The sequence below is a fragment of the Stegodyphus dumicola genome, chromosome 10, assembly GCF_044657685.1.
Source record: "Stegodyphus dumicola isolate Sdum_Otavi_A_Nest chromosome 10, ASM4465768v1".
Lineage (NCBI taxonomy): Eukaryota > Metazoa > Arthropoda > Arachnida > Araneae > Eresidae > Stegodyphus > Stegodyphus dumicola.
In genome coordinates this window covers 55,660,230-55,672,399 of record NC_140777.1, presented here as the reverse complement: position 1 = coordinate 55,672,399, position 12,170 = coordinate 55,660,230, and the positions used below count along the sequence as shown (strand labels likewise).

The 12,170-nt window shown below is 33.8% G+C and overlaps 1 protein-coding gene across 3 annotated transcripts in view; it reads left to right on the top strand.

The window, feature by feature from the left end:
• The window catches only part of LOC118192360 (putative G protein-coupled receptor No18), a 577,637-nt gene that overhangs the window by 207,566 nt on the left and 357,901 nt on the right, over positions 1-12,170 (top strand). For 2 of the 3 annotated variants that reach the window (XM_085824932.1, XM_085824933.1), the window contains exon 2: positions 10,873-10,919. The gene's annotated coding sequence lies outside the window, so the exon portion shown is untranslated. Of the gene's footprint in view, positions 1-10,466; positions 10,545-10,872; positions 10,920-12,170 lie in introns of those variants that run through there. The other variant, XM_085824934.1, reaches the window with a different exon arrangement.

Below are 12,170 nucleotides of genomic sequence, written 5' to 3'. Positions count from 1 at the left end.
GTATGAAGATTCATGGTTAAGATATTGGTGAGGTCATAAGCCCAGTTTCTAAGTCTTTTGCTTTAAATTATCTATCGTATTCATCAATGGCGCACAAACTAAAATGTGGTAGTTAATAGCTCATCACCACCTGGATTTGGTTAAACAAGATTTATGCTTCTGTCCGGCTCATTTTGAAATGGCAAAAATGTAAAAATTTATCGCATTACCCCATGCGCATTATCGTGACATAAGTGGTTAGAATTTCCCGTTAGTAACTGCAAGATATAAGGTTTGAATTCCAATGCGATGACAATTGATTTTGAAATTTTCTGGTCCCGAATATTTAATGGCTTTTACAAAGCTTCAGATGAAATTGGTTCAAAATCTAAACCTGACAATTATTGAGTTGTTAGCAGTTCGCAGTTAAACATAAGTTACCACTTCATTCTCAATTATAGAGCTAAACATTTTAGAGCAAATTACGTAGGAAAAAGTAGCAAACATGTCTAGAACATTTATTACAGAATACAATGGCAGAAAGCTGTCTGGTATTTCTAAAAAGACGTGACGTCATATCTAGGAAAAATCTATATCTAGGAACTACCAAGTACATAAAAATATGCAGCCATTTTAACTTAATTATTTTTAGGGTGAATTGTATAAGCCCTTTAGAGAAAACTCTAGAAATTTTGCGAACTTTTAGCTTTAGAAGATTTCCAAAAGACAATATGAATTTTTTGTTTCGATGAGCAGTTATTGATTTACTATTTTTGTAAATATAAGAAGAAAAAATAATCTTCGTAATTATTCTTCCTCGCCTAATTAACGAAAATACTTTTTTTTCAATTTCCGGAATTTATTTGCAACTGATAGTGAATGATGAAATTTAGTTAGTTATGGAAGAATCTTTAAGACCAGGAACAGAAAAAAAAAGCTTTTTTAATTCGATTTCCTTCAACAAAATGCTTGTTCAAATTTGGCGAGTTATTTGTCCTTGTGTTGAAGTTATAATTGATTAAAAAAATAAAACTGTAAGATTCCTACGCTGAAGAATGAAAAGGCAAAAGTCAGTTTTTTTATTCCTAATAAAAATTACGGATAATTAACTCAGAGAATGGGTTTAAAAAGTATTTGTTCAGGTATAATTTTTTTTTCCTTCCCACTTTCCATTTTTCACATTTTTCACTATTTCTTTCCCCTCCCAAACTTCGATACATGTAATCGTGATCTTAGACATGAGTGAGCTTTAAAAATTATTTTTTTTATGTAACCTTTCCTTTAATTTAATTAAAAGAATCTTTTAATTAATAAGATTATCTTCTTGCTAATTAATCTGTTATTGAAGAAAATGTAATTTTACGTGCATTGTTATTAAACTGACAGTAAATTTTGAATAATGTAAACGTAAATGAAAAATTAAAAAATATGGAAGAATGGATGAACCCAAGCAGCACCGGAATGTTCAGAACATGTTCAGAGAGTTTGTCGTTCGTTATATCACGGTATTATGTGTATATGGTACGGTGAAATACCGAAATCTGGAGAATGTCGACTTTCACTGGTGAATGTCAACATTCACATAGTCGCTTGTTGTATGTCCGAAATATTTTCCAAATACTCTTATTTCTGACTTACACCGGTGAATGTCGACATTCACCATGTACTAATGGTGAATGTTGAACATATAAAAATATTATATTTTCTTCTCCGTAATTCAGTCGCGAATAAACGCACTTGAAACTTGAAATAGGAACTTAAGAACATGAGAACCTAAAACACACAATACATTCAAAATGAGAAAGGAAAATAATAGAAGTTAATAACTTACTTAATTATACAGTACATTCTAAATGAGAAAATAAAATAACAGTAATAAAAAACTTACTAAATTATGTGATTCAAATCTTATTTATTTCAACAACTTAAACTATTATGGCACTTTATAACCTCTCTTTTCGACTTTCACCAGAGCATATCAGTGATTGTCGACATACACCGGTGAGGGTCCGAATATACAAGAATGTAGTGCAATATTCGATCTTTCACCGACGCATTTGGTGAATGTTGATATTCTCCGGTGAAAGTCGACATTCTCTAATTTCGGTCTTTCACTGTAATATATATATAACATTCTATATGACGTGTTAACGGTTGTATGTTACAACCTCGTTTCTTAGTACATATATTTCGACATACAACTCTGGTACTTATCGAAGCGTTTCCAGCATGTGCTGTAAAATATATTACACACTATGTGCTAAAGCTTTACATGTTACAATTTTATTATTAAGCCTTACATTTCAACGTTCAGCATTGATATGTTTCAAAACGTGATTCAGAACATTATGAGAACTTTCATACAACGTGTTGGGAACGTTACAAATGATGTTGTAGTACGGAGTTTGACGCTCTACCTTTCGTTACTAAGTTATTAAGTAAGTTTATCTTTAAACCTGAACAAATTATTCCACAATTACTAATTTAACTCGCACTCTGATCAATACAGTGCTTAGCGTTGCTGGATTCCACATCTTTGGTCCCGGGTTCGGAAGCGTAAGGCAGAAACGCAAATTGTTGTTCAGAAGAGTAAACTGGGATGTGTAAGTCTTTGCGTCAAGAACGCACGTAAAATATATAGCGAATCGAAATTCCACTTGACTGCTTTCTTGGTAGGAGAACGCGGATGCGAATCTACTAGACCTTCTACATAGTATTTACGCGAATCTAATGCGCATCGTTTTTGGCCAAATGTAGTATTCAAAATTGGGGTGCGCATTAGATTCGATGGCGCATTAGATTCGAGTGCAAAGTTCGCCGATGACGTCAACCAAATTTCTCGACTACATTTACCGTTACATTTATCGTTGACACATTATTGCATAGAGGATACAAACTGCAGAGTACGTAGTCACGAAATGGAGGGCAAACAGAGAAGAATGTCACATGACGCTACTTTCAAATGTAAAGTAATTCTTTATGCTGAAAAAAATGGCAATAGAAAGGCAGGGAGAGAGTTCAACGTAGCTGAGAGCAATGTTCGCTTGTGGCGGCAACAGAAATTGGCACTGTTTGCCACTAAAGCTAGCAGAAAGAAATTCGCTGGCCCTCGCAAAGGAAGACACCCTAAAATTGAAGAAAAAGTTTTGGAATTTGTACGTGAAAGGAGGAAGAATGGACAACCTGTGACTAGTGACACCATAAAAAATAAAGCAAAAGAGGAGGCTGAAGTTCTTGGAATACCGAAACAAGAGTTTAAGGCTAGCGGAGGATGGGTGGATCGGTTTATGAAGTGGTTGGGTTTATCTCTAAGACGCCGTACAACAATATGCCAAAAGCTTCCTGCAGATTTTGAGGGAAAACTACTAACATTTCAGCGGTATGTCATCATACTTCGGAAGGAAAAGAATTTTTCTATGGGGCAAATTGGCAACGCTGACGAGACGCCAATTTGGTTTGCTATGCCTCGTAACTACACCATTACGGAGAAGGGGACTAAGGAAGTTATCAAAACTTCGGGATGTGAAAACAACGCGTAACAGTGATGCTGGCAATAACAGCAGACGGGTGCAAACTTCCCCCTTTCTTAATCTTCAAACGGCAAACATGCCCTAAAACCCCTAAGAATGAAAAGCTGTTCCCAGATGATGTCCTGATTCGAAACCAAGAGAAGGGGTGGATGACGGAATCATTAATGCTTGATTGGCTCCGAAATGTATGGAAACGCCGTCCCAGTGGGCTCTCTAATCCACCATCAATGCTTTGTCTGGACGCATTTCGTGGTCATCTCACCGACGACGTAAAAAAGAAGATGCACAGCCTAGGCAGTGATCTTGTTATCATTCCTGGAGGGATGACGTCTGTGTTACAACCCCTGGACGTTAGTATAAATAAACCTTTTAAGGGGTACGTTCAGGCGGAGTACGAAAAATGGTTTTGTGAGCCAAACCGTGTATTGACGCCTACAGGAAAAATTAAGCGTGCTGCACCGCACATTGTTGCACACTGGGTTTCTGCTGCCTGGAAAAGCATCGAAGCACCAATGATTGTGAAATCTTTCAAGAAATGCTGCATTTCAAATTCATTAAATGGCAGTGACGATGACGTGCTCTGGAACGCCGAGGATGACGATGATGAGGAAAGAAGAAATGAATCTGCTTCTGACGAAGAGAGCTGCGAGGATTCCAGTGATGAAAATATTAGTGAATAAAGACGTTTGCTATTAATCAGTGATTGTAGAAACTGTTAGCTAGATAGAAATGTTACGATTTACTTCATGTTCATATTTTACGATAGGTACCGTATATACGGTTGTGCTAATTAACAATGATTGTTTCACATGACAATAGCCCACTATTAGGTTAATTCTCTTTTCTGCTACTTTATGTATAAATCCAATGTTGTATAAAATATGGTATCTAAATATAAAATTATCATACCATTAATTGATAGTTTATATACAAATCCATTGTTGTATAAAATAAGATTCAATAAATTCCTCATATCATTGATGCGCATTACATTCGCCGACAAACAATTTTTTTATTATTTAAAGTTTTAAAATGGGGATGCGCATTAGATTCGATAGCGCATTAGATTCGCATAAATACGGTATTTTGAAAAAGAAACGGGCATTTTCCTTTAAAATAGTGGCCGAATTTGACAAAGGCGTACTGTCACCTGCAAGCTCTTTGCTGTCAACATATCATATATGATACGCTTCAATTTCCCTCCATGAGCCTACCATATCAGATGTGATACAGAAGGAGATCACCATACCAAATGTGTCACTGATGGCCAGCAGTAGGCGTATCATATTTAATACGCTGAAGCAGAATATTTTGTACCAAATATTAAAATGCGCGTAAATTGTGCTGCCATCTTATTGAATAGAATCTCTTTTGAGTTTCGTTTTTATGAATATCTATACTATTAAATTCTCTTGCGCGTCTGTCTGTTTGTTTATGCAATTATTTCCACCGAAACGGGGAAGAGTTGAGCTTCGAGAGGGGTTTCTCCTCCGGATTCCAAAAATTCGTGGGAAGCCATTTCGACCATTCACGTCTTCGTACGACTTTAATTAGCCCAGATATTAATCAAAAACTCTGAAAACGCTAATTTTCGCCCTCATTTTTCTGAGTGGCAACAGTCTCGGACGCTGAAACTCTGCTTTATTTCGAACCATATTCCCACTCTTCGCTTTCAAATCGTAAAGTTTCTTGATAAAAAATTGCTTTCTTACAATATTCGCTTACCGTTAAACAAGAGAGTTAAGTCACAACAACTAACTTAATTGAAATCAAAGACTCACACCAGCTTATAAAAATAGCACTGAAGCCTGACATTACAGAGATATTTTACCCCGGCATGCGAATATTGCCAACCTGTCTACTAAACTTGGAATCTTCCTGACAGTTTGAAGCCTCTTCATTTACGTATTCTGGCAGGGTAGATGAAACAACAGAATTTCAGGGAAGATTTACTTTAAAAAAATAAGTGGTAATTAAAACTGTGCTCACAGATCTTGCGCACTTAAACTAATTGCTATGCACTTTATCCTTTTAATTGCAATGAATAAAATTATATGAATAAATGTGCAACAATTTACATAGTAATACTATACAAATGAGTACAGCATATGTTATTTTAATATTCTTCTATTATAGTAATTTAAATCTAAAGATTTAAAGAAAGCTTACATTGCCTTAATGAAATATAGCTATATTTGCTTTCATTTAGGTTTCAAAGAATGTTCACATAAACATAAATGTATTCTTTAAATCTTTTATGATTTCAGTTTTTTATGTAGTTTTGCATTTAAACTGTTACTTCGGTAACATTAAATCTTCTTATCTGTAAGATCAAATTATGTAGTTTTATTAAATAATTTTAGCATCCAATGCAGTCTTATGCAAGGTAGTGTGAGGAAAATACGATTTGTGCAGTTTAGTGAAAAAATAAGTAAAAAATAAATCAAAAATGAAATTTAGGATAAATTCCGTGTAACACGTTACGTCTTATGTTGAAATTTTTCTGTGTTTCTACGGTTTCACTAATTTCACCGCAGAAACAGATTAAATAAGTTTCAGTAGCTGTATAGATTCTAAGCTTAGAGAGAGCTATAGCAATTTTAATTTTAAAACGAACTACAGCACTCCAAATATTTGTAATAGGGGAACCGGAAAGTAATGTCGCTTTCTTATATTAAATTCACACGAATAAATTTTTAACACGGTTTTATTTTTAATCAATAATGTAATCACTCTCGTTATTAACAACATTTTGCCATCTAGTATGCAGATTTTCAATTCCCGGACCGATATAAATCAATTGGGTTTTGAGTAAAATATCTCAAGATGGCATTATGGACATCATTCAAATTTTCAAATCTTTTGGCACTAAGAAAATCTTGTAGGGATCGGAATAAATGGAAATCCAAGTGTACGATATCGGGCGAGTATAGTGGGTGATGCAGCACCTCCCATCTCAATTCATTCATTTTTTCCAGTGTCCGTCTTACACAGTGCGGTCTTGCATTGTCGTGTTGCAGAATGATGCCTTTTCTATTGACAATCGACGGATATTTTTCGATTAAAGATTGATTCACTCGATCCAACTGTTCACAATAAAGATCTGCATTAACAGTTTGTCCAGGTTTCGGCAATTCAAAATGAACAATTCCGCGAATACTCCACCAAACACACAGAAGCACATTTTTGGATGCAAACCCTTTGTAACCCTTATTAAAACTGCCTTTTGCGCTTTGGATTATCACATAGGACCCATTTTTCGTCTCCAGTAATCAAGTGATCGAAAAGCGGCTCTATATGGTGCCGTTGAAGCAATACGTTGCATGTGATGGATCGGTTGGCTTTGTTCACTTCGGACAGATTATGGGGTACTCAAACACCTGCTTTGCTTATTTTTCCATTCTACTTTAAATTTGGATGGTCGAAGAAGGTTGGTTAAGAGTGTTTGACATGGATTTACTTCCACTTCTGCCCTTAGCATGTTATTGTCGACATGCGCAGAAACGGCATTACTTTCCGGTTCCCCTATTATTTGCAATACTTCCATGTAACTTGCATGGATATTCTAGGAAAACATTCTAGAGGAACGTAAAAACATTCTATCATTCTCCAAAACATTCTAACTGAATATTCTGAATCACATACGTATACTATTAGAATTTTGTAAGAGCAATAACAAGTCAAATACCAGTACTACTGTTATTTTTCAAACATTGCTAAAACGTTCCTGGAAAACTAAATATGAATTTTTCATCAGGGCTTAAGAAGTGGCATCATCTTACACGTATGCCTAGCGTATGCTACATTGTAAAAAGGAATCATGGACTCATCATGGAATCATGGATTAATTCACTAGCTCTAACGTGAATAACACATATGTTTATAAACACACATCAGAGTATCCTAAAAAATATCAATACTATGGTATCAAAGAACATGTAATCTATCTTCAAATAACATTGTTCTTTCGCCAAAGAATATCTTCATCTTCCTTTCTGCTATTTACTAACGTAATATAGAACGAACAAAGTTCAATACTTTCTTACAGTGCTATTTAAGGACGTAATTAATACACAATGTTTTACTTGCATGTAATGTTATTATAATTTAATTGCTTTTCGATTGATAGCAATGGTTGTATTTGTAAAGTACATAGCACGTACTTTTGTGTTAAACTGTTTCAAAAATGTACGGAAAGTACTAGTATTTAGTAGACAGAGTCGTGCTCTTAACATGGTTATAACATCGCATGTTACAGACCGGTATAAAATCACTTAGCACTGTCTTAGAATGATTGGCCCATTCTTCTTTCCATGCGCTGTGAATGTTCCGATTCTGCCTGGGGCGCGTTGGGTTAGATTAAGTTAGACTAGGCTGACTAATTGTTTATGATAAAGAACACAGATCGTATCTGCCTAAGGGTAGGGATGCTTTGATGGAGGAGTTTATAAAGAAATAGTACATTTACATCACATTACATTTTAGGAAATCTTAACTCGAAGGAATATCGGTAAGAATATTTAAGGGAGAGGTATAATAGCAAATAGTGTATCTTAAAATTCCATATAAAGTATTCGACATAAAACACTGACAACAATGGAACTTCAAGAAAATATGAAGCGCACGTCCTGAGATAATGCAATTAAAGTGCTTTGTTTACAAGTCACGTTCCTAAGACTATAGAAGCAGGTTTTATCCGCAAACAGAAAATATCCGAAGCGGTCACTCGCGCAAGCTTATTATCTGGTCTGGAGAAAAAATCTCAAGTTCAGAAGCCTATCACAAACTCTATCTTAAAGAAATCTTTAAATCACGGCAATAGTAACACCAATAGTGATGCGTAAGTATTTGAAAAACGCTACGGCGATAATAAAGTGTCAGTATTTAAATTATAACATTAATTTATTATTAGTGATATAATGTAAATACAGAAAAACACTTTTTTCAACAGTATTTTTTGTTGTTCTGAACGTTAAATGCAATTTATGAAAATATATTTAATATCTAGCAAATAGCAGCCAATGTTGGCTGGCCTCGGACATGATTTGTTCTATCCAAGAAATTATTATAATATCAGTTCCAACTCTTGAATTGCTTGTCGAATATTGGCTTACAAAGTTGCATGATTCCTAACATATTTGTAATCATCTATCCTTTTAAGCAACCTTACAATTCCATTACATCTGATCATGATATGATTTGAATGACCTGTTAGAATTCAAAAATCGAGAAATTAAGAGACAGTCAAATTTTTTGGCACGGCGTTTTCCCAACTCGGCGCACGGTTGAAACACTCGGCGTTTTCCCAACGTTAAATAAATCAAAGTATGTTCATTGAATCAAAATAATAATGTGTTGATTTTCAGTGCAAAAGTGAGTAGTTTCGATCTTAGCTTTGTTTGTCTGACAACGGACCGTACTAGACATTCGATCCTTATACGATCCCAGGCGAAATGGCTGACTCCATGTTTCATTTTGACTTGTCTTGTGGAGTAGCCAAGCTGATACAATAGTTCAAGTCGGTCCGTATGTCCATCTTGCAACCACAGTTTCCATATTCGCATTACTGCGGCTTGAAATAATGTAGAAAGTGAACCAATTTCCACAATCATATAACACATAAGATAATTAGTCTATAATATGTAAGATATTTCCCAATTTGTTTCCCGCCAGACTCACAAACTTGCTGGAAAATTTATCGTTTTCGTCGATGAGACATATTGTAGTTTCCCATCAACGCTAGCAATTAAATCAGCGAGGACATACGTAACTCTAGTATTTAAAATATCTTGCTTTTCGCTGTTTTACAGAGTTTCTGGTTTTCATTACTAATTATCCGCATAATTTTCACGTCCTATCGAGATCTATGGGTAATGCAAATTTCACTTCTGTTGGATAATTCCTTCACAGTGTTCCATATTGGATAGTCAGCGGTATTCATTAAATGAAATGAAGTTTTAAACAACTTCTAAACTGGTTTTGCTCCTACTGAGATATTTCAATTCACAATGGATATTTTTAGCTGCAGTTTACATATAACGGGCGAATTTGTACTTTAAGCATTTCTGTCCTCCTCGCAGCGTTTGCCACCTTCATGAGATATCATTATTTTATCATTACTAGAGATTGTTTTACTGTTCACCGCCAGAACTCTCATTGTCTGTCAATAGTGAAACAATTTCATGTGTTCATCGTCATGTGTTTTCGCAGTCGACTGTTTACTTTGAGACCTTGATGGAGGTAACTGCCAAGGCATCTTAGTTTCTATAACTCAATTAGCATCTTGTAAATATATTACAAGGGGGTTCTTCTAACACTTATAAATAATATTTTGAGACTATTTAGTTATTTCTTATATATATATATATTCGCCTAAAAACCCCATGGCTGAAAATTTAAAACCAAGTAGCATAATCAAAACGGCAGAGAAAAAGGCCAAAGTGAAACATAAAATTCACAAAACAAATTTTGTGTTTGTTGCAGATTTTAGTCAATACTCTATCGATTTCGAGGGCAAACAGCAACATGTTACTTTTTATCAGGAGCAAAGAAATCTACAACGAAAGAAAAGCCACGGTTGTATTTATACCCAAAATGATTAAATCGAATGAGAAAATAGTGCCAACTGTCCGTAGAAAATATAATGAAAATTCAAAAATTAAGCAAATAGAATTTTGAAAGCATTAGGAATTACTGGACTGAATTTAAAATCATTAACTAAACAAGATAAATTGTGAATGTAAAAATTTTCAAGAAAATATATCACCAGGGAAAAAAGCTTTTTGGATAATTTTGAAGACCCTAAGTCAAAATTATAATTAAATTTCCAACAATTATTTAATTGTTTATTTTTCAACTTTGATTACTATTTTTGTCGACAGATGGCCTTAAATTCTCGTTCACTTCACTCCTTTTGAGTATAAATACAACGGTGGTTTTCGCCTTGTTTCAGATTTCGTTACTCCTTAGAAGAGGGACCTGTATCCTTTTGCGAATATCGGTACAGTCTTGACTAAAATCCTCACCAGACACAAGGTTGTGGCTTTGTTAATTTTACATCTACTATATGATAAGCTTTTTGAATTAGAGCTATCTTCGTTCAGAGACGATTTAGAAATTTAAATTTGGTGTATGCTTTCTAAGAGGCTTAAATATTATCATTACCTAATCGTCATAAGTAGAAAGCTTACTATTTCTTAAATTAGATTTTTCTACCAATCGTTCAGAAGATATAAACATATGCAATCATTTCGAAACAACAAGCAGCTTGATGGATAAAAGAATTCCTTTCTACTTTAAACTATCTTAATATTAATGATGTGATGTATGGTGCCCAAATCTAAAATTTTGGTTTTTGTTTCAGATTGATCCACGCTTGAACTGTGAACAAGAAATTGTTGAAGAAATGAGGTTAGATTATATTTTTCAATTCCAGTTTCACTGGTTTCATTTGATTAGATCTTGTATGTATAGCTTAATTCAGTTGAACATCTTACATTTTATGTACAAAACGAAAATGTAAAATACGAAGAACAAGATCAAGTCTAAACTGAGTTTTCGAATTTTTTATTATTTATATAGAGTATTTGTTAATTAGTGAAACTTCAAACTCTACATCTTCTAAACTACACGCTTAAGATTCTATCATGAGAAAGAGGTTTCGAAATTCATGATGGTAAAATTTTCTTTGGGGTACTTAGTGTATTCTAGAGATGTCAGATAATATTTTGTCAGAATGATGGTAAACTATTAAATATTAGCGATAATCAGAGCTTTTATGAACTGACGTCTTCTGTATATTCCAACATTTGCTATGACTGGTCATTTTGTTCAGTTTAATTTGTTAAAAAAATAATCCGCTTTAGTGCAATGCTTTTGTTATTTTTGATTTCGTCACTCTCAAAACATTTTTTGAATATTTATATACATTGTAGTATTTGTGAAGCAAATGAAAAGCAGTTACGTCACCTTAATTAATTAGAAGAATTTTTAATCACCTGTACAATGATAACAAAAAACCTAAATTAAAAATGTGGAGTATACTATTTTAAATAATGCAAATATCAAAGGATGACTAAATACATTTATAATTATTTTTAAAATTTGAATAATTTTCATCAGAATGCATATCTTCATTATTAATTCGATAATGAGCTGTAGCTATATTAAAATAGTCAGATAATGAGAATCATAGAATTTTCGAACGAAATAGCTTATTTATTGAAATCATCAAACGTATAGCAGGGGAAGAGAGTCCTGTTAGTTAGTAAAATAATTTGCTTTTAGAACAAATGCGAAAGGAATGTAGTTTTAATGGCATTTCGAACTCAGTATTGAGAACCTTAATGGAATTTTAACCATAAAATCAATTTTATTACCCTAAAGTAATATGAATGATTTCCCATTATTGAAATTTTATTAAAGTTAAACAGAGTTATGTACTGTTGATTTTCCATAAGATTTGCAAATAATAAGCTGCATGTTTCGTACTTTAAATGATGTTGTAGTAAGTTTCTGAGAAGTATCGAAAATCTTTTTCTACCAAATAAAGGTGATTTCTCGTATACACTCGTGCAAATGTTTTCTAGAAGATAATTAATTTTTGCTGTCGACGATAATGAAATATTCTAAAAATATCCACTTTGATTTGAATGCCGGTCC